The sequence below is a fragment of the Achroia grisella genome, unplaced genomic scaffold (assembly GCF_030625045.1).
Source record: "Achroia grisella isolate CSIRO2021 unplaced genomic scaffold, CSIRO_AGI_Agris_v1 utg1186, whole genome shotgun sequence".
NCBI lineage: Eukaryota > Metazoa > Arthropoda > Insecta > Lepidoptera > Pyralidae > Achroia > Achroia grisella.
This window is the reverse complement of record NW_026712592.1, coordinates 1,054,137-1,078,361: the sequence shown is the minus strand read 5'-3', so window position 1 is coordinate 1,078,361 and position 24,225 is coordinate 1,054,137.

The following is a 24,225-nucleotide window of genomic DNA, read 5'->3' as shown; positions in this document are numbered from 1 at the left end:
CTTGTTTGACATCATTACATCATTAAATTGTTGTGTGTGTATTGTGGGGGTATATATTTATTTGTTAGTATATACACATGCATATAAATCATAAACAATCTTCTGACCTGATGTATTAATATTAATACATTCAATAATTCAACAAATTTCCTTAAATTCAACAAATCACAACACACAGCAGACTAGCAGCTACATATATTTTTCAACAAAAGAAATTTTGCTACAAATTACTTTTTAATTTATTCTAGAAATAAAATAATTTAGTTCGTCAAAAGTTTCTAAAAACTTATTACAATCACCAGACTTCATTAAACTTTGAAAAAGGTGGACGAAAGCTTTTCAAGTATCTAATAATAAATTTAAGTCACTTAATATAAGGATAGGTACATTCTAGTCATATTTATCATTACAATATTACCTATTGACGGACTTGTCCTTCAAAACCATTTCTGAGAGCTCTCTACTACTCTAGAATCTATACGCCGCCGTTTTTCTCGATTACATTATTGCCACTTGACTTGACTGATTGATCGAACTACGTCTTACGTCACTTTAAGTATAATACAAATATAAATAATTGTAATAATTAACATCGCCTCTTTATTAGAACTACTGTGTCGCTGTATTTTCTAATAACAATTACTGTACTCGCGTTAGCAGTACCTAACACAAGGAGTTAACCCCGCACTTTTTTAGAAAATGATCAGGTAATGAATGAAGTACATGTTTTGAATTTTATTTATTTTGACTTATAGTTTTTAATAATGATATCTGTACAAAAGACACTAACATTTTATATTCAAAATGGATTATTTACTAACAATTCAAATTCTGTCACAGTTAACTTGCAGAAAATGCCACAATAGCGTCAAGTCCAATATGTATGTATGTCTTTGTATGTACCCTAAATTTATTTATATAACTTTATGGAACTACTTAATGAAGCTAATTAAACTATTAATTAAATCAGTATCTAATAGAGCAATCTTTTGTTCTATTTCGTTTCCTTGACGTTCCCATTTGACGTTATCCTGGTTGTAAAGTAACTAGTCAACATACACGTTCTTAGTAAAGTGCTCTCCTTAATTAAGGTAGTGTTGATAGTGATCGGGCTCTGTGATCGGGGTTTGTTGTCACTTGACGGGGTTGAAAAAACATACCTCTGCTTCAAAAATGTACTACAAGTTACTACTAGTAGCGTCTATATCAACTCTTTTGTTATACACATGTGATGATATAATACGGTCTATAAAATATAATGAACTTCGGATGAAGATAGATTAGACATTCACTTTAGTACAACAAGATTATGGTACCTACACAACGATAAGCTTTATTTAAGTAATATGCAAAAAGAATTGCATTTAAATAAACTAATATATGAGTATATATATATATATATATTCGACTTGGTTATTGTAATTAATTTGTTTCTGCCAATCTTCAGGCCTGACTTTACAGTATTGTTACAAAGAACCGAGGCCATTATATAATGGCAATAACAATAGTGTTAAGTACAACAGTTCCTTCATTTACCCTCGTCTCTACCATAAAAGCCGTTTATGGATACTCTGAACACTTCCATCTAACACACGATCGATGTCGTATTTCCGTTACCCACATATATACTATATAGTATGGCTATGTCTAGCCTACTTGGTTCTTCTATCATTGCACTTTCATACTGTATGACTATATATATATATATATTGTTAATATTTCGAGCGATGTTTTACCAGATATAAACGCATTTATAAAGAAAGGTATAATAACCAATCGGAAATTTTGATTGTGTTTGAGATAGTATATGTACTTTGTGTTTCTTGATATTCAGAGCTTAAGCGTTACTCAGTGAATATTTTATTTTATGACGATCATATTACTTGAACGTGACGTCATGTAGCCTGTAACAATGCCGATAATACAAGTAGGTACTAAATATCTAATTCGAAGGCATACCTAACGAAACTTCTGAATCTCCCCCACTCATATTACAGATTCCGACTGAAAAACGAAACGTAGGATGTATTAAAGCTCGACTCGTGTTTGATTCGTAGATTAAGAATACAATACCTACCCATAAAAAATTAAACATATATATATAAACCGAGAGCTGTGCACATATATTATTAAAAAACTCAGACATTTTGTGAACCAGCAGATTATTCATTTTTAAATTCACAAATAGAACGCTATAAATTTGAAATGTCAGGGTACATACTAAGTATTACATTTGTGTAAATTTTCATTGAATCGTTTGTATCGCTTCTATAAAAAAATCGATTCGGTAAGAGGTCATTGTAGTAGATTTGAGCTATAGAATTATAATATTTATAAATTATAGAATTGTTCACATATATGTTTCTTTTATATTCGCAATTATAATATAAGTGTATCTTTTTTTTATATTATGAAATCTGCAAACAACTTTAATGATGTAAAAAAACCTTTTGCAATATAAATGAGAAATGAAAATATTTAAGTGTCAGAAATAACAAGGCTTTGCCATCGAGTCCCTTCCATAATATAATTTTATTATTACTCCTAAGGATTGTTGTAACATCGGCTTAATTGAAAATGGCCCCGAGCCTGGGGGTAGATGTCGTAAAATATGTGGCATCCAGTACGCAATGGAGAAATTGTTGTATTACGTTGGCGTCCCCTTCTTTGATCCGATTTCTAAAAAATTATAATCTTAGCTTTATATAGAGTGAGAATAGTGGTCTAGTAGTTATAGCCCAACTAAGATAGAGTTTAGCCGATAGAAAAAAAACAAATTGTACGTCAATTTATAATGCTCATTGATTGTTCAGTAACGGAAATACCAATAAAAACAAATAAAAACACACATGACTCCTCAGATTGAAAGAGTAAACGTTGTTATATAATTATAAAAAGAAGCGTCACAACTCAGTTTTTATGTGTGCGTGTTTATCTTTCCCAATCCTGAATTGAATGTGTATTTTGCAAGCAATTCCTTTAGAATTTGACTTCCATTATTTGTCAAGTCAGTTTCTTTTTTATTTAACTAAATCTCAATTTGTTCCAATAATTATGAAAGTAATTAAAGAAAACAATGGTTCCAATTTCAGGGAACACATGCAATATTTGAGTTAGTTAATATTTATGTAGACAGAATTAAACAAGCTGACCCGTGCAACTTCGTCTGCGTCACCTTTTATGCAACAGTTCTCAAAGTTGCTCTGCCATTATTTGTCGTAGCCTGATTAATCCTTCGAGTTGTCTATTTTCTTTTCCTAAGTCTCACCTACATTTACATCAAAATTCTGCAGTATGCAGTATATTATATTAAAGCCAATATGTTATTCTAATGAATATTATAGTATTAATGTAAAGTTACATTAAACCCCGTTCTATAGTTTTGGCGTGACAAACGTCTATATATTATATAGTCCCAAACTTTCGCGTTTACACTAACAGTGAGACTGGAATATCAATAAATTTTATTATGTATAATTTTGTATATACAAAATTATACAATGCTATACGCATTGTAAAACCTTAATTGTATCCAAGTCTACATAAATAAATACCAGAAGTTACATCATATTCAATGCCCAAAAGTAGTTTACGTTACTAAAACGGACGCACAAAGGAAAACAAATATTTTCAATAGTCTGTATAGTACGAAAAAGTAGCTTTGTTGTAACTCGGTCACATAGAATTGAGACGGGTGTTTTCAGATTGTAACTGGACGTTATGCGGACCACAAAACCCGTGCTGCATCCGCGAATGTTGTGACATTTATCGGATTTTCCTTTGTGAGCGACCATCTCTATTAGGGTTGGCACACAATTAGTGAATAACTAAACAGAATACATACCTACTCGTATTATAAAAGCCGTTGAAAGTATCCCTTTTGTGCGTAAAAGCAGTTTAACTGACTAGGGTTGTCGACAGAGAAATAATATACCTGAACAGCTATTTTCAAAGATGATTAATCTAGATCTTATTTAGGTATATCGGCATACAGCAATACCCATGTCAATATTTTCCAACCTGAAATTTAATAACACCGGGAAAAAACGGGCACAAACAACATTTTAATCTAATCGACGATTAGATATTTCCAATTTCAAATCTCATTCCAAGGACTCATTACAAGAAGAAAAAAATAAAACGTAATTGTAAAATATTATACCATGTAGTTCACTACATACATATATATGTAATATTTTAAAATTACTTTTTAATACTCTCCCACAGACTACTTACCGTTCAAAAAATTTTTTAATTTTTATATTTGACGGGAAACATAACAAAAAGAGAAGCAAATACTTACTACAACCTAACATTAAGAAGCTTAAAAAATATAATACAATAACTAAATATTTTTAAAATTCATGTTAATGTCAGAAACGGCTGAACGATAGTAATTCTTATTATTTTATTCTAAAAAAATCTTGTCAATATTGCTTTTTATATATAAAATGGATACCATTTTCTTTAATGACCATCGACATCAATAGTTTTCTCATTTTAAGTGCTATAAAAACTTTATAATTGTAGTAAAATGCCACGGTTCCAGACATTATTTAATTTCGAGCCTCAGCTTCTGCACTCAGTGACATTGTTCTAACTTAATAAAGCAGGGAAAGCGTTGCCTCAATAGATAGCTGCAGTGGTCTCGTCCTTTGCTAGCAACCCTACAGCAATTAAGGCTTTTGCAAATGTGTGCGGACAGGCCGGTACGCAAGCAGCAGTGCATGTCATTAAATCTGCTCACCGGCGTGTATATCATGGATGTGACAATTCTTTGTAATATCAAAAAGGCAGAATAAATTATAAAACCACCTTATTATTATTCCAATACATATTATTACTATTAACATTATTTATTATTCCGCGTCTCTATTGTAATTGAAGTACACTTTATAAAATCTGGTGTACATATTATACGAGAACTCTCCTCTTTTCTCAATTATCAAACATCAATCGAAATGTATGGATATATGAATAAAATATATGAAATTATTAATAATTAAAAAGAAAATACAAAGGAAACCTGTTACACACACAATATATTATAAAATAAAGTCGCTACCGCTGTCTGTCCCTGTGTGTGCTTGAATCTTCAAAACTACGTAACGGATTTTGAAGCGGTTTTTTTTATGGATACAGTGATTCAAGAGGAAGTTTTATATATATAATACATGTACACCCGTGTGAAACGGGAGCGAGTAGCAAGTATAATTGTTGTGGTGGGGTTCTTTTTATGTTGAGATGATATGTTAACCAATAAATAATATGTACGTTTGCAGAATTGTATTGCCTTTTTATAATTTCTTATAACAGTGTCAATCTATATTTGACAACTAAACTATTACTCGTGATAAAACTTAATCGATGAGGAGGTCGTATATACCTAACAATAATATAAATGGGTATACGCTGATGGGGCACCAGTGAAGTTTTATATATATTAATTAAAATAAACGTGCAAAGTTGTGGTGCATATTTTAGATAGTATAGTTATAGACTTACTAAGTCTATACTATCTAAAATATGCAAACTGTGAGGCCGACTTTAATTTTTATTGTTATATAATTAGATATGTACGGTATTGCAAATGTTATAAAATTATTTCTTTTATTCATTTATGCCTAGAGAAAAATTAGAGTTAATCGGGGAGAATTTTGTCTAGCAGTAACATACGCAGCATCATAGTTCAATAATTATATAATACAATAATAACAATAACTATTTTTACACTTAATTGCGCAAAATACAAAACGTGATTTACTAAAGCTAATAAAATAGCTGTCTTATCGCAATACAACTTTATTTAGACAACTTATAATAAAGGTAAACTATAACAATTACTACAAGAATTATATCAAGGGCTTTATTTGCATAATTAGACAGGTTGGTAAGTATACCTACATAAATTTTGTACAGTATTATATTAGATAGGTACCTACTAGAGTTTATTATTCATTATACGTTTAATTTTAAATTAATTACAGAGAGAATAGACAATTCCCAGGAGCGCTTGTTTCACGAAAATTGTCGTTAATGTAATTTATCACTTGGTATCTATATAACATTCCGCAGAGACATTATAAATAATTTAACACGGAGACGTTTAATCTCATTTCATTCTTTTAGGATCTCGTAGAAAAAAGGAAAATCTCCATATTTTAAAGTAAATGACGTGTGACGTATTAGCCTTGGACAAAAAATTTATCCAATACCGAATCCGTAATTCCTGAGATTATTCAACCAAACAAATTTACATACTGCGTATTAATTACATAACATAGAGCTTTCGGTTTCCGTAACAAGACTAGAATGGAAACAACTAAAATTTTTGTTTCTAAAAAATTTACTTGTTTTATACTACAGTGGTGGTAAACAAGTATACGACTCATGTGATGGTAAACGGTTACCGTAGACTATTGACGCCTGAAACATCAGGGTCTCACGTGCGCGTTACCGACCCTTAAGAAACCTTAATATACCCTCCTTGATGCACCCCATGCTCACCCGAGAATACCTTGTCAGGTAGTTCATTCCATAATCGACATGTACTTAGGAGAAAGTTCATTTAAAATCTTCCAGCGTGTAGGCATTCATACTCTGTAGATGGCGAGTGAAATACTAAAAGGTAGCAGTGGACATCATAGCGAACAATTCTACCTGAACACAGCCCTTTGTATATTCGATAAAACACTCACTCTCTGAAACGAGTCAAAAGGACCGAGCTGGAATCCAGGTGCAACCTGCTCAAAGATGAGAGTAGTACTCCATATGCGGGTGAACCTGTGACTATTGTAAACGGAATCCGCAGTGAAAATACAGTTTCGCTCTATTGAGCGCTCCGTGTTTTTCGGGCATCTTGACCTTTTCTTCGAAGTGACTACGAAACACGAATGAAAAATGTTGGTGGATAGGTTTTAGAATTGCGGAGTTAAATTGTTGAACTAAGTTCATTCGCCCCCAATCGAAGACCTGGTAAAAGCACTCGTGATTTCAGACCTAAACTGTTAAATTATTACAATATATTTTATGCAATATCCCTTCCGATTAAATAAAAATCCGTTCTATATTTATATAGATACGCTTTAAATAACAAAAACAAAACCAAAATGTTTGAATATATTTGAAATCAGTGAAAAAATAAATACATGTTATTTTCACATTCTTTTCCCCTTTGGATTCATAAAATCTAGCATTCCCATATATACGAATCGATATATGAGTACGGATGGTATGAAAAAAGTACCTAGATATAACACGTTAAAGATTAATGACCCCATATCCTCGCAAGGGACATAGCGTGTAACGAACCCGCCGGAGTACAGATACCGTTTAAAATTTTTTTAGCAAAATGATTTATGACATTAGGTTGTTTTCCTTTTACTATGGTTTAGCTTGGTGAGGACTAATATACACTAAAAAAATATAACGTATTCAATATTGAATGTGACATTTATTTTAGATGTAATCTATAGATTAATTATATTACAAGAGAATAAGAAATTGTACCAGATTGGTTTATGGTCACGTGGCAAAAATGACCTTGTTTTAACGAAAATGATAAAGTATGGGCATAAAAGTACTTAATTTTTTTTATATGGCAAGGGGGACATACGATCTTTGGCTCACCTGATAATAAGTGATTGCCACGCCCATAAGAACCCTTAACATCAATGCAAATGCGATTTTGTTGCCGGTATTTAGGAAGCAATAAGCTCTTTTCTTGAAATTGTAATATTGTATCGGTTCTGATTGTGACATTGTACAATTGCCATTCAGCAATTCAGAATTGCTAAAATGTGAATCCACAATGTGGCTGTGCGTGGCATAAATTTCTTGGAAAATATAAGGTAGAGGTTCGCCATTATACAGATGATCAGGAGGATTTTTTAGTTTCTGGTGGGTATTAGACCCAAAACACTTTTCATAGTATAAGCGATAGAATATGCACAGAGATGCAATGACTCTCCGCAAAACCACATTCAGAACCGAGCATTGTGGCTGCTCATTAGTAATCAACGTCTTTGTGCCAAACCCGATCAAAAATGATTCCAACCCGATGCCAAAACCTTCGCAATATCCAGACTAACTGGAGTAACCTTTATTGTCAACTACTACTGCCTATTGACGTGTCTAGAGCACTAGAAGATAACCAGCTCAGGGACCTTAGCGAAAGCCATACTGGGCAGCAGAAATTAACTGGTTCTTCTGGGTATCGTAGCATTTGACGGTTGTCTATCGACTCCATAATTTTGAAAATAAGTATATTATCCTCTATAGGTTACATATTCTCAAAGATCATGTATTGTAAAAATTTACTGAAATATATTTTACTTTATTTCTGTGCTTGTTAGACAAATCGATACTTTGGATTTTTTCAAGCCCTCTTTATTATACTTATGACATCTTGGGAATGAAAATTAGTACACCTATTTTATTTTTTAACCTGTCATTTGAAAAAGGAATTGAACATGCCGCACAAATTCAGTACGGTATATTGGAAAAAATATGCTATCTAAAACTCAATTTTTATTATTTTTCGGTAAATATTTTTATTTACGGTTAAATGAAATCGTGTTGGCACGTAGCAAATTTAATTGTACTAATCTAAATAATGTTGTACAAAAGTTAAATACCTATTATACTCAATGAAACCAAATGGGAATTGCTAGAATAGCTTACTATTAAGCTGGTGATGAGCTATCAATTTTTTTAGAATCGGGTGACTGAAGCTGGTTTTCAAAGTTTCGAGGCTGTGCCAATAGAAAATGCGCGTTAGTACGGGAACCAACTCAGACACATACAGAAAAGAGACTAGCGTGCCAGTTTTTGAAAAAAATATATATTAGACATAGAAGTCTCACGCCGCCGTTGCGAGACTGGTAGTGACGCCAGCTATCTATCGTCGACTGTCAAGTTAGATGAAAAGAGAAAACCAATCATATCCTCCGACCTCCTTGGTTCTCTCTTTAGGTGATTCAGATCGTTACCGCATTATGGCCTGATCCACGCTTCCATAAAATCTCTGATTCGCTACAGAATAACATACGGATGCGTAATACGCACGCGTTGCCATTCCAGAGGATTCTTATCCATAACTTTACTGACTTTAGGCAGATTGCCTCAACAGTTTTAAGCAAGTTGCTTAGCTCATGAAATAGATGAAGCTGAGGTGACCACGCAGAAGACTTTTAATAGTCTACTTCTAGTGAAATGATTAAATGAAAAACATACGTATAAACGAGATATATAAAAACAACAAGAAACGATTCACAAGTAAGTGGAAGTTCCGTGAAGGTCGTGAAGGCACGTACGTGCAAACAGACATGTGTTTGGCGTACGGGTCAACTAACTTGATAAGTCCACACGTCCCTTATGATTAAGTAAAGAGCTAAGATAACAGAGAACGTAGATTAACATTGTAATTGACTGCTGGGCCCATATTCTAGGTTTATTGTTAGATTTTTGTAAGACAGAATATTTACAATTAACATCATCATCATTATCTCAGCTATAAGCTGATATAATGACTGATACTGTCTACTATTTTTTTTGTAGATGTCAATGAAATAATTTACCCGCCCGCGCTACTGGCGGGACACTAGTGGAGCATAATAAGATGAATATGAGTTTATGTATTTAAGTCATGATAAATGACACTAGGAGTTTATCACGATGGTTTCCAGGAGGAAACGCATGGAGGTCGACCAAAAATGGTACATTGCTAGCAAACAGGGGGGAGAATATTGCTATTGTAGGGACTATACTAGCCTTATTGCTATTCATGTACTTACCATATCTGGTCGTCCCTATCCAGGCCTTGAATAGTGATAGTTAATTCAACACGATGGATTGATCGTCACAACTGACCTCAGATGACCCACATACTAGTTATTTTTCAATGTTGCACTGCCAGCGTAAACGGCTAGCGCATGCGGATATATCATTCCATCGTTATCCACAAAAAAACTAGTTAGGAATTATAACTGAACAAAGACTTTCATGCACACTAGTCATCACAATAATGAAGCTCGTAATATGACGTTTTTATTGGATGGCAGGCACATGAGAGTGCGGACCTACTTAAATTGTAATTTTAAGCCGCACCCGATTCTTCAAGAACATGTAAGTATATAAGTCTCTTTTCTTCAATATTGTATGAATTTGGAACTACACTACTAAGAGTTGATACCAGAATAATATTAATAAAAACATGACAATGTCAGGATACATTAAAATAACATAATACACATCAACTGCCAAATAATCACCTCGGATTATGCATTTGTAATACATATAATAAATTAGTTTATATTAAAAATTAATATCTAGACCTAACAGTTTAGCTATGTGCAAATAGATAACTCTATCTGTCTCTGGACAACTTTCATTTTGATTTTTGTCGTAAATGTCATATACTAAACTATGTATATTTGTACATTCAATACATATAGAACAACTAAAGGCAATACACATTCTCCCGTATCAAAGTAATCGTTCAGTGAGAAATATAGGCTTGGCTGAGCAGATGTTGTAATATGTAGGATTATTATGTACATCCTGCAATCTTATTATTAAGTATGTACATTACCAAATTTATACTATATATATATATGATAATATGATTTGTATAGGTAATAATAATATTTAGGGTATTAATATTATATTAAAGAAGGATTATCTCTAAGGTACAATTAAGCATCCAAAACTCTTATCACCTATTTTTTTTTTAGTTTCACATACTTATTGACGGTTTTAATCCGTGTATTTGGTGTTGAATTTATATAAATATTTCTATATAGAAATCACGTCCTTTTACATAAACGATACAAACGATCGAGTCAGTCACAAAATTTATTTCCTTACAAATGGAGATTGAATAGAACGAAAAGAAGATTTTGTGTATCTATTAAATTATATTCAGGGCACGTGCATACGACAATAAGCTCTTGGGTAATCAAAAATACGTTTTCAGGAAATGTCCGTTGAATTTTCTATAAGGTCAAAGGAACACGCATAACACTCGACTTGCCCACATTTGGAGTATAATGTAATTCTTTTTATGATGATGAATTGTTATCCTGACCGTTCCAAAAGTTTAAGCTGGTAGAACATTAGTTTTGGTAAGGAAAATAATATTACGTTATACAGAATTATATTAAATTAATACATTGCTATCAGTATTGCTAATAATCCTTTAGTTTAGTAACAATTCCCCATTTCAATACAGCGGCGTGTATTATATTTAATAATATTTTTAAAGACCAGGTTTTTGAGGACTGAGGACATGTATTTCGAAAATGACAATCAGAGCACAAAGAACAAATTGTTCTTAAACTATATAACATTGAAAAAGGTGTGGTTTCATGGCCAAATATGATCCACAAAAGTAAGTAATCTAGAATAAATAAAAAGTATTTGTTTATTACAAAACAAATATTTCTAAAGGTTTCACAATATAATTGTTTCGCTATACTTCAAATACACAATTTTTCTTCAAACTACGTAGTACTGTAATACTGTTATGATATCATGCTTAATATAGTAAGAAAACTGTTAACCTATACAAATGTTTATTTATCTAAATACAATTTTCTTCTTGCATACGATCAACGGTGCGCGAGAAATATTTGACGTGTATCTTCAATTCACTTTCATGCTGTCCTCAATCTGTCAAGCTGTCATCGTATGTAGGTATATATTGTCATCTATATAACGAAGATCAAGAAACAACAACATCCTATGAACCCTTTTGAAACTTGGAAACATTATATAATATTATATCTATACTGTTAATATTATAAAGATGAAGAGTTTGTCTGTTTCGTTGAACGAAAATTTGAATGTTGTAGAAACGGTGTCTCTTATATGCTAGTAATCTGTAATAATACATACTGATATTGGCACAGGACCATAACGCATATAATTAAAATATTTGGAAAAAAATCATCAAATTCGATTAAGAATTAATGATGAATAATTGAGAAAATAAAGTAACAAAATTCAGAGGACTTGAAAATATTTTAATGAACGTGTTTTATTCTAATAGTTACATGATATTAGAATAAACCAAATAATTTATATATATATCTATATATATATGGTTTATATACAACATATAACAAAAAGTAGCGATCGCTCTCTGTACATGTGAACACCTCGATAGAGTTTTCGAGGTTTTATAGAACCCAAAATAATGATCGTTAAATGTTTGTTTATTCAATTGTGCCAATATCAGAGGCAGCTAATTGTGGTATCTTCACTTAAAATTATGTGAATGATTTATTCAAATTCAAAAATCATTTATTCATGTAGGAAATTTTAGCCGCTTATGGACGTCAAATTTTTTATATTATATTTTTTTCCTGCCTACGTATTCCAATTGGCTTCCATAAAAAGTTCTAAACTATTGTTATTCTGAATACAAAGGCCTGGACTCAGCTGGTTATGTAATACGTATCAAAAATATATTATAACCAGTCATAATATAAATTGATGCTGAGGTAAAGCCACTGAAAATGAAAAATAATGTAAAACTGTTATTAGTTTTTTGGGGTATATTATTTCACCAGAGTTTTGAAAAAACAATCTTAGATAAACCGGAGTACAAATAATGTTATTACTTGAATAAGTCTAAAATGTTTGGCGAATAATTCTAAGACAAAGGATAGAAATATTATAAACTCAACCAAATGTAATATAAAAACATGACGTCTACGCGTTCAAATTCTTTTATGTTTTTTTCGAACGCGAACTCACAATGTTTAGCTCCTTTTTCATATCATTATCATTATTACATAGTATAAAATAAAAACGCTGTCGCTACCTGTCCGTCCCTATGTATGCTTAAATCTTAAAAACTACGTAACAGATTTTGAAGCGGTTTTTTTTTATAGATAGAGTCATTTTAGAGGAAGGTATGACACATGTATATATATAATACATATACACCCGGGCGAAGCCGGGGCTAGTAGCTAGTTATGATATAATGATTACTATTAACAAAATACCTTTACGACTTTTATACCGGATAGAAGGCATTTACAATTATTTATGTCATGGTGAACACAACACTTAATACCCCCATATTTCGCTGCGTGGGTATATTTGAAACCTATTGAAGGGGTGAGCCTACCACCATCTCTGGGATATTTTTTGGTTTTGTTATCAGTGTTTCCTAAACTCCTAAACCAGAGAGTCAGTTAGGAAAATAATTTGACAAATTATATTACATACTGATACATACAAATTAACGTAAGTAAGTATATTCTATGCAAGTTACAATTTAATCTGATAAAAATCATTTCATTTTCACGCAGAATAAAATTAATTTCTCAGAATTATTTCCATTTGCAATAAAAACAGCGTAGCGAAATATTATAAAGAGAAATAAAATCATAGGAAACATTTGAGCAACAATCTTTTCGTAGAGACTGTATTGTTGTTTAATTATTTTTACAGAAAGCAGCGTTTGTAGTCGTACTTGCTTCCATAGTTTACCATTTGAAATATAAAATAGAACAGAGATCTGTATCAAAGAATATTGCCGTCAATTATAAATACAATTGTAAATAATGATACATTTTTGTATTACAAAAATTCAATATCTATCTTGGAACATCACTTATAAACTTTGTTAGTCTAGAGAGTTTGTTTGTTTGTTTGCGTTTGCCCAACAAATAACATTATTTATGAATTTTTGTTGGGTCTAAAGTTTTAAATAGTATTGTTAAAAAAACGCTGTGCTGCGTTATAATTCCAGAGAACTAAGTTAGTTTTACTCTATATGGTTTGCAATTATCTCATATCCTTTATACCCGAATATTCATATAAGTACATTACGAGACAGTCAGTGCTAGAAATAGTGAGAAATAATGATGTAATAAAATACAATACTCGTAAGTCATAGTTGAATACTCCTTGTACTATGACGAAACGGTTGTTGGAAAATAAATGTGTTTCGATCAAGAAGTGTTTTTATTGCATTTAGTTTTTCTCCATTCTAATTCATATTTACCAAGTATTTAATTATTTCTTAAATATAACAGAAAGATTTATTCTTATCACTTCTAAATCAAAAACATAGTAGTTGTTCAGTAACAGCTATATCAAAAATCAATGGACTATAAAATTACTCGAGCAAAACTATCCTTATTTAAAATAACAACGAATATTACATATAACCACTACAATAATAACCAATAAACACTTGTTAGAACGTCCGTGTAATAACAGTGAATGATATTGCGCACGAATCGTTAACGCACGTTTACGCACCATTGAGTCGTTCATATCGAAGTAAATGTATCTCTTGTGCCGCGCCTTAATCGTTAGGTGAATGTAGATATTAACGTTTTGATGGTTCTGTTTAGCGAGTATGCCGCAGACAAACAATAAATCAAGACGGAACACTACTTAATGACAAAGTGAATCATGTGTACAACATGTATGACCAAGGAATTGATGTTACTTTTATGTGTGTTTAGTATGATATGATAAATCGGTTATAACGACAAAACTGATAATTTCATTTTATTATATAATCAGTGTTATAATAATAATAATAATAATAATCTCAGGACAATTCACACAGCGCCATCTAGACCCAAGTTAAGCTAGCTGAAGCTTGTTAATTTTTTTTTTTTGTAAATACATACATATTATACATGTTATACGTGGTGATATTCATAAAATGTATTAATATTTTTTTTTATTTAAATTTAAATATACTGTATTGTCAGGACCACAAGCATTCAGAATATCTCCATCTGTATTTACGATTATCACATTAATCGCAATAAATAATTTCTTTTGAATCGGTAATGATTCAGAATTAGTTTATAATATAGAAGTAATTACAAAAGCTTACAAACGATGTTCACTTATTATAATTAGCACCGTTTTGATTTTTTTTTTTAAGTCTATGCCTTGAATATGAGAAGCTACGTCTTCGCGCATGTTTTTAGTTTGTAGATATCTTCATAAAGGTATATATTTACTTATTTGCTAACCACAAATCTGCAATTTTAGTTGTATACAGTATTCTGTCTGGACATTTTTATTGGTCTGAAATGTATATACGTTTGCGTTGAATGTTATTTATTTACATTTCATGGATGAAAGGAGAGACAATGTACTCGTAACGGAATTATTCGGTACAATATTTTTTATTAAGTAGATACTTATACCAATATATGGGTAATTTATCAATAAATTATATATAAAATATTTAAAGTAATGAGAAGTATATAAAAAGAGAAATGGGGAATGATGATATACTCTCTCTCACAGGAACACGTGGAAAATTGCAAGGAGAAGCGAGTAATTAATTTTTATTTACGAGTATCATTCTTGAAAGATTGTGCAATATGCGGATAGAGAGTATTTTATTTTATTTACAACAAGTTTTCATTATACCTTACTTCTTGCTCGAGAACAAATGTTAAGCCATGGCTTCTAGCTACTAACTCGTTTTACTGTCAAAATTAATAAGTTGAGAACGCTTTTCATCCAATATCATTTCGTAGTAATTAATGGTTAAGAGTAAAAATAGAAAAGAGAATAAGATTCTCATTAAACAGTTTATTTTTAACGTATAATATTGTAATTTATCAACAATAAAAATGAGGTATTTAGTCAGTTTCTTTCTTAAATTGTATTTCTTGAATATGTTTTATTGCGCTATTTACCAGAGTTTACAAGATAATTCAAAAAACGCCTCTAAAAGGAAGTCCGTCTAAATTGATTTTAATCTAACTCTCATTCGGGCTTTCTATACGAAATATGTTTACTTTTATTCGATATAATTGCTTGGCGAGATCTTTGAAGTGAATGACATTTACCAAATGTACCTCAGATGTTGAATGTTAAACGAATATTTTTTTCCATTTCATTTATATATTTGCAACATCATACGGTCGAGTGACATACCTACTTAGAGATGTTACACATTATTATGATGCTATGCCTGGAAAGATGGACTATTGTATCCAGTAAGTATTCATGCAGTAAATATTTGCTCTTGATCAGAGACTGAATGCAATTTGTAACTAAGTAAACATCACAAGCACCATTGTTGTGTTGTGTTGCAATTAGTATAAATAAACACACCAGTTCAATCTTGGTCGAGTTTGAATGATTATGCTCTTACTAAAGAATCAACTTCTTCATTCTTATACAAACACCAAACGATCAATAATATCATCAACCAAACAATAGTTAGAGTCATCTATTTATGTACAAATTGTAGAAATCAAATATAATTCATTTATGTCATTAGAATGGCAAAAAAGCCGATGATCCACCTGATGCTAAGCGGTAACCGTCACCTAGTGATACCCGAGATAATTGTGCGTTGCCATTCCAGAGGACTAAAATGGCTTGCCTCTTATTCTGTAAATTCAGACATCGCGTATTCACGACACATTTGCCTCAAAAAGCAACTGAATGAAACACCATTGTTATTCACGGTGGTCCTCAGAACAAAATGTCTGACTTCAATTAACGATAACATGATTTATATTCATCCTGTGGATTAGCCGGCATCTCTACTGTTTTATTTGCATATTTATCTCTAACTTTATTTTCCACTCGGCTGTTGGAATACACAATCACTCCTGGTGTCAGATTAAATACTCTCCAGTTGCCACCGTTTGGACTTTATGAATACAATGAGGGGATTTTAGTTATCCCTTGCTGACAACGCACAATGTTAAACGTTCCTGTTTAGGAGTCATTTCTATAATAAAATCTAGTTGATATTCATTGATTTTTTATTCACAATCCTCAAGCCAAAATACAGTATTTTAAGAAAACATTACAAAATAAAAGACAAGTTTGCATTACAGTGTATTAATATAATATCCGTGATGCTGTATATTTTGTATAAGCGACGGTTATCAATTTCCATTAACTGGGCCGTTGGCGTTTGTGCTATTATTTTAATATGAAAAAAGAGGGAAAAACACAAATTGATAAAAAAATATAGTTCCAAAATTAATAAAAAAAAATAGTCGCAATTCTTTCAAGTCTCTAGCACTTTGTTCTTTTAAATAGTAAAATACCGCAATTGGAAGTTTGTCATTGTAATCATGATAGAACAAACCTTTAAACATAAATGATTACATGCGTAGGATATCAAAAAGTTTATACTGCTTATGGAATGAACTCCCTTACAAAACTTTAGAGACTTTAGATGTCTCCGTTATCAAATGCATAAGCGATACCCCTGACGACCATGTCGAGCATCTATTAGTTATTTACATAGTGCAACCATATCTACGTTTGATTATATGTAGGTACCAATAAAGTAAATACTATAACGATATAACTCCAATATTAATGGAAAGCGAAAATAATCTCGCAATATTACACAAAAATCTATATTTTTAATTTATTTAGGTACACTTCGTTCTAAATCGTCTGTGTAAGTACATCTGTCTCATTTACTTAAACCAAGTTGTTTAATCAGTAAGCTGTGTATAAAGAATGTGTATATTAGTGGAAGGGTTTACGCTTGATATCATGATGTCTTATACTGCTCTCGTACATAGGCGGCGGCTACTGGCAACCGTGAGGGCCCTCAGTCTGTTTGGTATACCAATATTGTTAAAGTAATATATGTAATATACTCGAATCAGTACTCCAATATCGCTATTAAGTATAAACAATATATTCATTATGACTAGGGTCCTCACTGGACACTACAAATTAAAACAAAACACTTTGAAATTAGGTCTTAGCTTAACAACGATCTACAGATTTTGCCAAGCAGAAGAGAAAACGCCACTATGTGGTATAACCACATAGTGGCGTGGCCCACTCATGCATAAACGAAATATCTCCTATTAGAAAGTATACACTCGATGCTGAGGAGATAAAAACCATTACTCCAGGAATATCCTTCAATTCTTGTTCCTCACGGGTCTAGGCGGCGAACTTTGAATAAAGGGCGAACACAATTGATCAATACAGGTCTTAGCACCTGATAATATCCCAAACCTGCAATAAAATATACTAGTATATATACATATATTTCCACATAGTTATATTGAAGGTATATATACACATATATGTAAATTATCTTCTAAAAGTTTGTAGACGTAGCTTATTAATTTTACTTAGTATATTTTATATTATAATTAATTCGTGTAGAATTACTTCTTATAATATCAATTTATTAACAAAACTTTTTAATGTTTGTCGTATTTATTAAACTTGTTTTCATATACATTATTTCACGTTCCATGAGTCTAATGTTATTTTTTTAATTATTTTTCCTGATTGCTAAGCAATACACGTGTAATAAATATGGTGTTCGTCCTTCATTACTATTTAATATCTACCTTACCTACAATAGTTATGTATCAGTATTATATATATTTCAATTTATACTCGTATTTCTTAAAGCTTACATGTAACTTGAGAAAGTGCAGAATATTTCAAATTGTATATTTCTTAAACACCATATTTTATAAAATCAAGAAATGCGTTAATATCCTTAAAAATAACAATGTGCCTACATGGGGTTTCCTTCATTTCATTTTGTGATGAAAATTGGAAACTCTGGATCAATGAGAAATTATTTCACTGTTTCAATAGTATGTAATTCAAAAGTAAAATAAGTTATACATACATATTTTCACAATTAAAGTCAGAAAATTATGAGCACCCGGATAAAACCGGAACAGGCAACTAGTAGTACTATAAAGTAAATCTATTTCATAATTTGCCCACAAGTCCGAAATGTGAGGTCGCGTGTTAATTTATATCCTCATGCATGTTTAAACCAGTCGCCTATCTAGACTCTACCTAATATATTGCCCTCGACATTTTGCCATGTACACACTACCTTATTACATGTTAATAGCAGATAGTACGATATATGTGTAAACTGTTTGGTAATTTGAATTTGATATACGAGTATGCATAGATTCTATAAGTAATCAAACCGATAGACCATAGTCATAATACGTAGATGCTGTAGATGATATATTATACACACATATCTACTATATAGTATGGTATACTGTAGACGACGGCCTCGGTGGTCTAGCCGTTCAGCACACAGCTTTGCTTTGGTCACGGGTTCCATTCTCCGTACAGTACATTTGTATTCACGAGTATGATTGCTTGTATCGGTCTGGGTGTTTATGCATATTAAATATGTATTTACAAAAAATATATAACTAGTACTCATAACATGAGCTCTGCTAACCGTGGAACTAGATGGCGCTGTGTTAATTCTCCAGGGTAACTATTTTTATTCAATAATATTATTACCAATATTTTGCGTATTACGGTAATCTATACAAAAAATATTCAAATTAGACTAGCAAAAGTACATAGTAAAAATATATTCATTTAAAGGAAGCAAAATAGATATAAAAGAAATTTCGCTAAGTAAGATAACATATAGGTCACGATTCGGCTATAGTGTGGATTTCAGGCATATTGTACATCGAAAGGCCGTTATGATCCCGTGTCAATAATTCATCATATTGAACAAAGTGGGTTCAAACATTGGCGATATAATTTAGATTGATGTCGTGTACATGATCGCCCTGATACAATCTAAACCGTTACAAATTTTATATTGATAAAATTATATGGGTGATCGCTTTTAAATAGTTTTGAATATAATATTTTATACATGTTGTTTTAAGTATGTCATTTGATTAAATTTTATTATCGCATTCTATTTAATATATTTATATTTACTACACTTATTTGCATTTACCAAATAACACCATATTTTCAAGGGTTGTTAATAGGTAAAAGTATAGATAACAACCGTTGCGTAAAGCAAATTATTGATTTATCAAAAAAATTGATAAAAGAAAAACTTGCTGAAATAACTTATATGTTTAAATTGAATACCACATACCATAATTAAGTCAATATACAGGCTAAGTTTGAACCACTTTTGAAAGTGAAAGTGAACAAAGCTGAAATCTGAAAATAAATGCTGACCTTTCATACTAAATTCATCATGTGATCGGGCAGTTAATATAAGTGTTTTAAAAATAATTACTTTCCTTTTCATTGCTATTAAAATGAACTGCAATATTATCACTATTAATTAACTCGATGTCACTGCAGCATTTAGTGAAATTATTTATATAATTACTTGGTCTATATTGTAGGTAGATAATCCTGTGAAATGGCTAATATTGTGGGCTACAAATGTAGCAATTTTATGTTTATGACAGCCATTAGCTAGCTACCTATTTCTGCAAATAATACTAGCGCGCTACAGAACTATGGGAGCCCGGAAGCATTATAATATTGTATTCAATGTGCGCTCAGAGCTTTGTATGCCCGTTTCGTATACAGTATACCTAATCCACACGCTTCACGTGTAAAAGAAACAACAATAAGCGTTAAATAAGAAAAAATTCAATGAATTTTATAATACTATAACAATTTCCCGTGGCTTCGTTCAAATGTCTGATTTAAAATGAAACCAGAATGCTATATATGTGCTTTGGGTGAACCCTTAATCTGCCAAGAGATCACAAAATTACTTTTATAATATAAAGAAGAATTGTAATAAAGATGGTGGATATAATAGTGAAATTGCAGAGCATGAATATATATCATTATATATTAGTAGATACTCCGAAACAGCATAGGCATCACACGATGACGCAATATTAATGGTGCTGTATATTACGTGGGGAACTCAATAAAAATTTATAAAACTTGGTCCCGTGATCTCGTGATTGAAATTCAAATTCAAAGTATTTTTTTCATGTAGAACATTTTAGGCGCTTATATATTTTTTTTATTTTATATGTTTTCCCTTCCATCCAGTTCAGTATACAGATTCAGTTGAGAAGAACTGGCAAGAAACTTTATTGAATTTCTTATTATGTTTTTTTAAGCCAGAGTTTTTACAATTGGTTTTTCCGTATTGCTGATTACATATACAGGCAACTATTTAAAAAAAATATCAATCAAAATTTAAAATAATTTGAATAATAAATACAATATTCCCACGGATTTCATTAGTAATCAATTCATTACCATTTATAATTTATACAACGCTGAGAAGGATATCATATCATAACAGTGGCTATATTTATCTCCAACACCGTTAATTAATATTAATAGGTAGGGGAACAAAATATCAATATCCATAATGCTCAGTTATTGATAGGTACTTTCAGATAGATAGTTTGTTTAGTAAACAGAACCGTTACATATTAGTATTACTTATTTATTAACATTAAAACCGGTAGCAAAACATAAACAAAGTTTTGTGAAGAATCATATCCTATCCAATCTACCTATAATTATCTAAGAAAAACTGCAACATAAAACTTGAAATAATAAATAATAGAATAGAATAGAAAATCATTTATTCAAATAAACTAATTTAAGCACTTTTGAATAGTCATAACCTTTTTTTTTATCTACCACTCGTTCGGAAAGCTGTCCCATCACAAGAAGAACGACCAAAAACTTGTGTGTTGCTCTTTTAAGTAATTCTTGTATGTTTACATTTACAAGTCGAAACGTGTGAATATAAACTACCAACCAGCACTATTTTTTTGGCTCAAATATAAATATACAATAAGATTAAATCAGTCGTAGTGATAAGAGCAGACCAGTCCCTTATGACGAAACCCTAAAACATGATTTTCAAACGTGGAAATGGAAAATAATTCCTTACGAGCAATTAGGTGATAGATTAGTAGAAACAATAAATACTAAAATTAGTTTTAACTGATAAAAAATAGGAGGTTACAACCATATTATATTTGGTTATATTTTATTATACGTAATTAATCTTTACCGATTACGTATAACATGAAAATAAAATAGAAAATGTCTAATCTAAATAGGACAGTAGAAAATAATGGTTCGACATAAAATATAGATTTTTATTAATTGGTCGCAGTCACTATTTTACTTACAAGTAGTTACATAAATATATTTCAACTACTATATACTTAAAGTCATCATATTTATATAAATAAAAAATGAAATTAATATATTAAATTACACCGAGACAAAAATTTTTAATAATGGAAATTACATGAAAATATCCATTTCAAGATACGCGTCGCCGCGTCTGTCGTCCGCTAAGTGAATAAAATGAGACTAGAATACAAATAATATTAAAGTAAAAAAACAACATCATGATCTGTTGATTCGTTTAGTTGCTAAAACACATCAGGCACACAGACACGTCAAACAGCTAATTCTACATCGGGGATTAAAACCAGCCAATAACGCCTACTGTTTCACATAAAGAGATTGTATTAAAACGAAAGAAGAAGGAAATGTTTAATTAACAAGCCCTGACTCAATCAACGAAGCGAGGTGGTAAGTCAATATTGCTGACCCACGCAATGAAGGCCCTGCTACATCAGCCGAAGTGATAGACGACGGGCGTAGCTGTTTTTACTGACTGGAATACCATATTGATGAAGATATGCCCCAATTAGTTTGCTATATATCTGTATAAATAAAAGTCAATTGCTGTATGAATTAGCTGTTATTATTTTGTTTGCAATTCTTAGTACACTTATCTGTAGAAGTAGATTTATTCGTATAATTCTAAAGGAGAAAGTAAATGAATGTAAGGAAATTATTGTGTGAATATTTCAATTTAGTTTACATTTGAAATCATTCTATTTTTACTTGCACATGTTATCGTTAGTCAATTTAATTGTTACATGTTTTCACAAATTGGACGAATCAAATGAAATACATATTCGACCCAAACTCGATTTATTTGATATTCTCCCTCCTATTTGTTATTTCCCAAGTAAATGTGAAACTGTGAAATTAAAAAATGCATGCTGATGCAGATAATATAAAATGATAAAACAGAAAATTTTCATTAGGACTTACTTATAAGTATATAAAAAATAGAAGGTATGGGCTATATTGTAAGTAAGTAAGTAAATGTATTGTAAGTGTAAGTATAAGTAAGTAAGTAAGTAAATGTATTGTAAGTAATTCGTATAGTAAGTATGCCATCATTGTAGTATAAAAAAAGATATTTTGATTTACTCAATACACAATACTCAGTATTTATTGCATTCCATAATATTACAGTGAAAGATGTTTATAATACGTTTTCGATCATTATGGACCCTGTTAGGGCACGCAAACATAACATTATTATTACTATTATTATAAATAGTTATAACATATAATTTAATATTATTCATCCAGTTATACATTGTAATATACATTAATTAAATGTTACATAAAAACTAAAATACATCATTCAAATAATCACTTACATTATAATATTGTTTTTTACATAGTAAATCCTTTAAGTATTTTATAAATAGGCTATTCTTATTTAAAGTTCTTATAGAAGTTGGGAGTTGGTTAAATATTTTAATAGACTATATATATACCAAGGGGCCACTAGAATGTAATTTGAGACGAGAGGTGGGTAATTGTATTTTTTTATTATTACGCAACGCGTAATTATAGTCTGTGTCTTCTCGAAATTTTACAGTTCCGGATATTTTTTTACAAATTTACACACTTCCAAAATATAGATGCAAGGCAGGGTGAGTATTTTATTTATTATAAAATAAGGTTTACAGCTATCTCGGCTTCTTATGTTAAATATTATTCGTATTAATTTCTTCTGGAGAGTGAAAAGAACAGATGCGTCCACGCTGTTCCCCCACATAACCACCCCATAACTGAGCCATGCATGTGCAAACGCATAATAGGTGGCAAGGGCAGTAGAGACGTCTGTAGTCCTTTTCACTTCCCGAAGAGCATAAACGAAACTAGACATTTTTGTTTTTATCTTTTGTATGTGTGCTTTCCAATTTATATGGGTATCTATTACTAAACCTAGAAGTGTAAATTCATCAGCTGTTTCTATTGTGACGTTGTTAAATTTAAAGTTTATATTTGAAGAATATCTGTATTTTTTTTCAAGATTTTGCTGAGGTAAATTAAGATAACAAGTACCCTAATTATGTTAATCTAAAAATGGACCTTCTGTCTACCAAAATTTATTCAAATTCGTTCAGCTGTTTAAGGGTCTCAGTAACTGAGGTAGATTTTAGCGTCTTTTGGGCAAAGGACAGAATTTTGCTTATGTTAGCTGCGCGTACTTAGATAAACACCATTGCAATATAGCATGCAACTGTATAGTATATTGAATTTTGATGAAGTATTAAATTTAACAAGAATCGAACACTATCGTCGAAGCACAGTAATGTGCAATTTTTATGTATA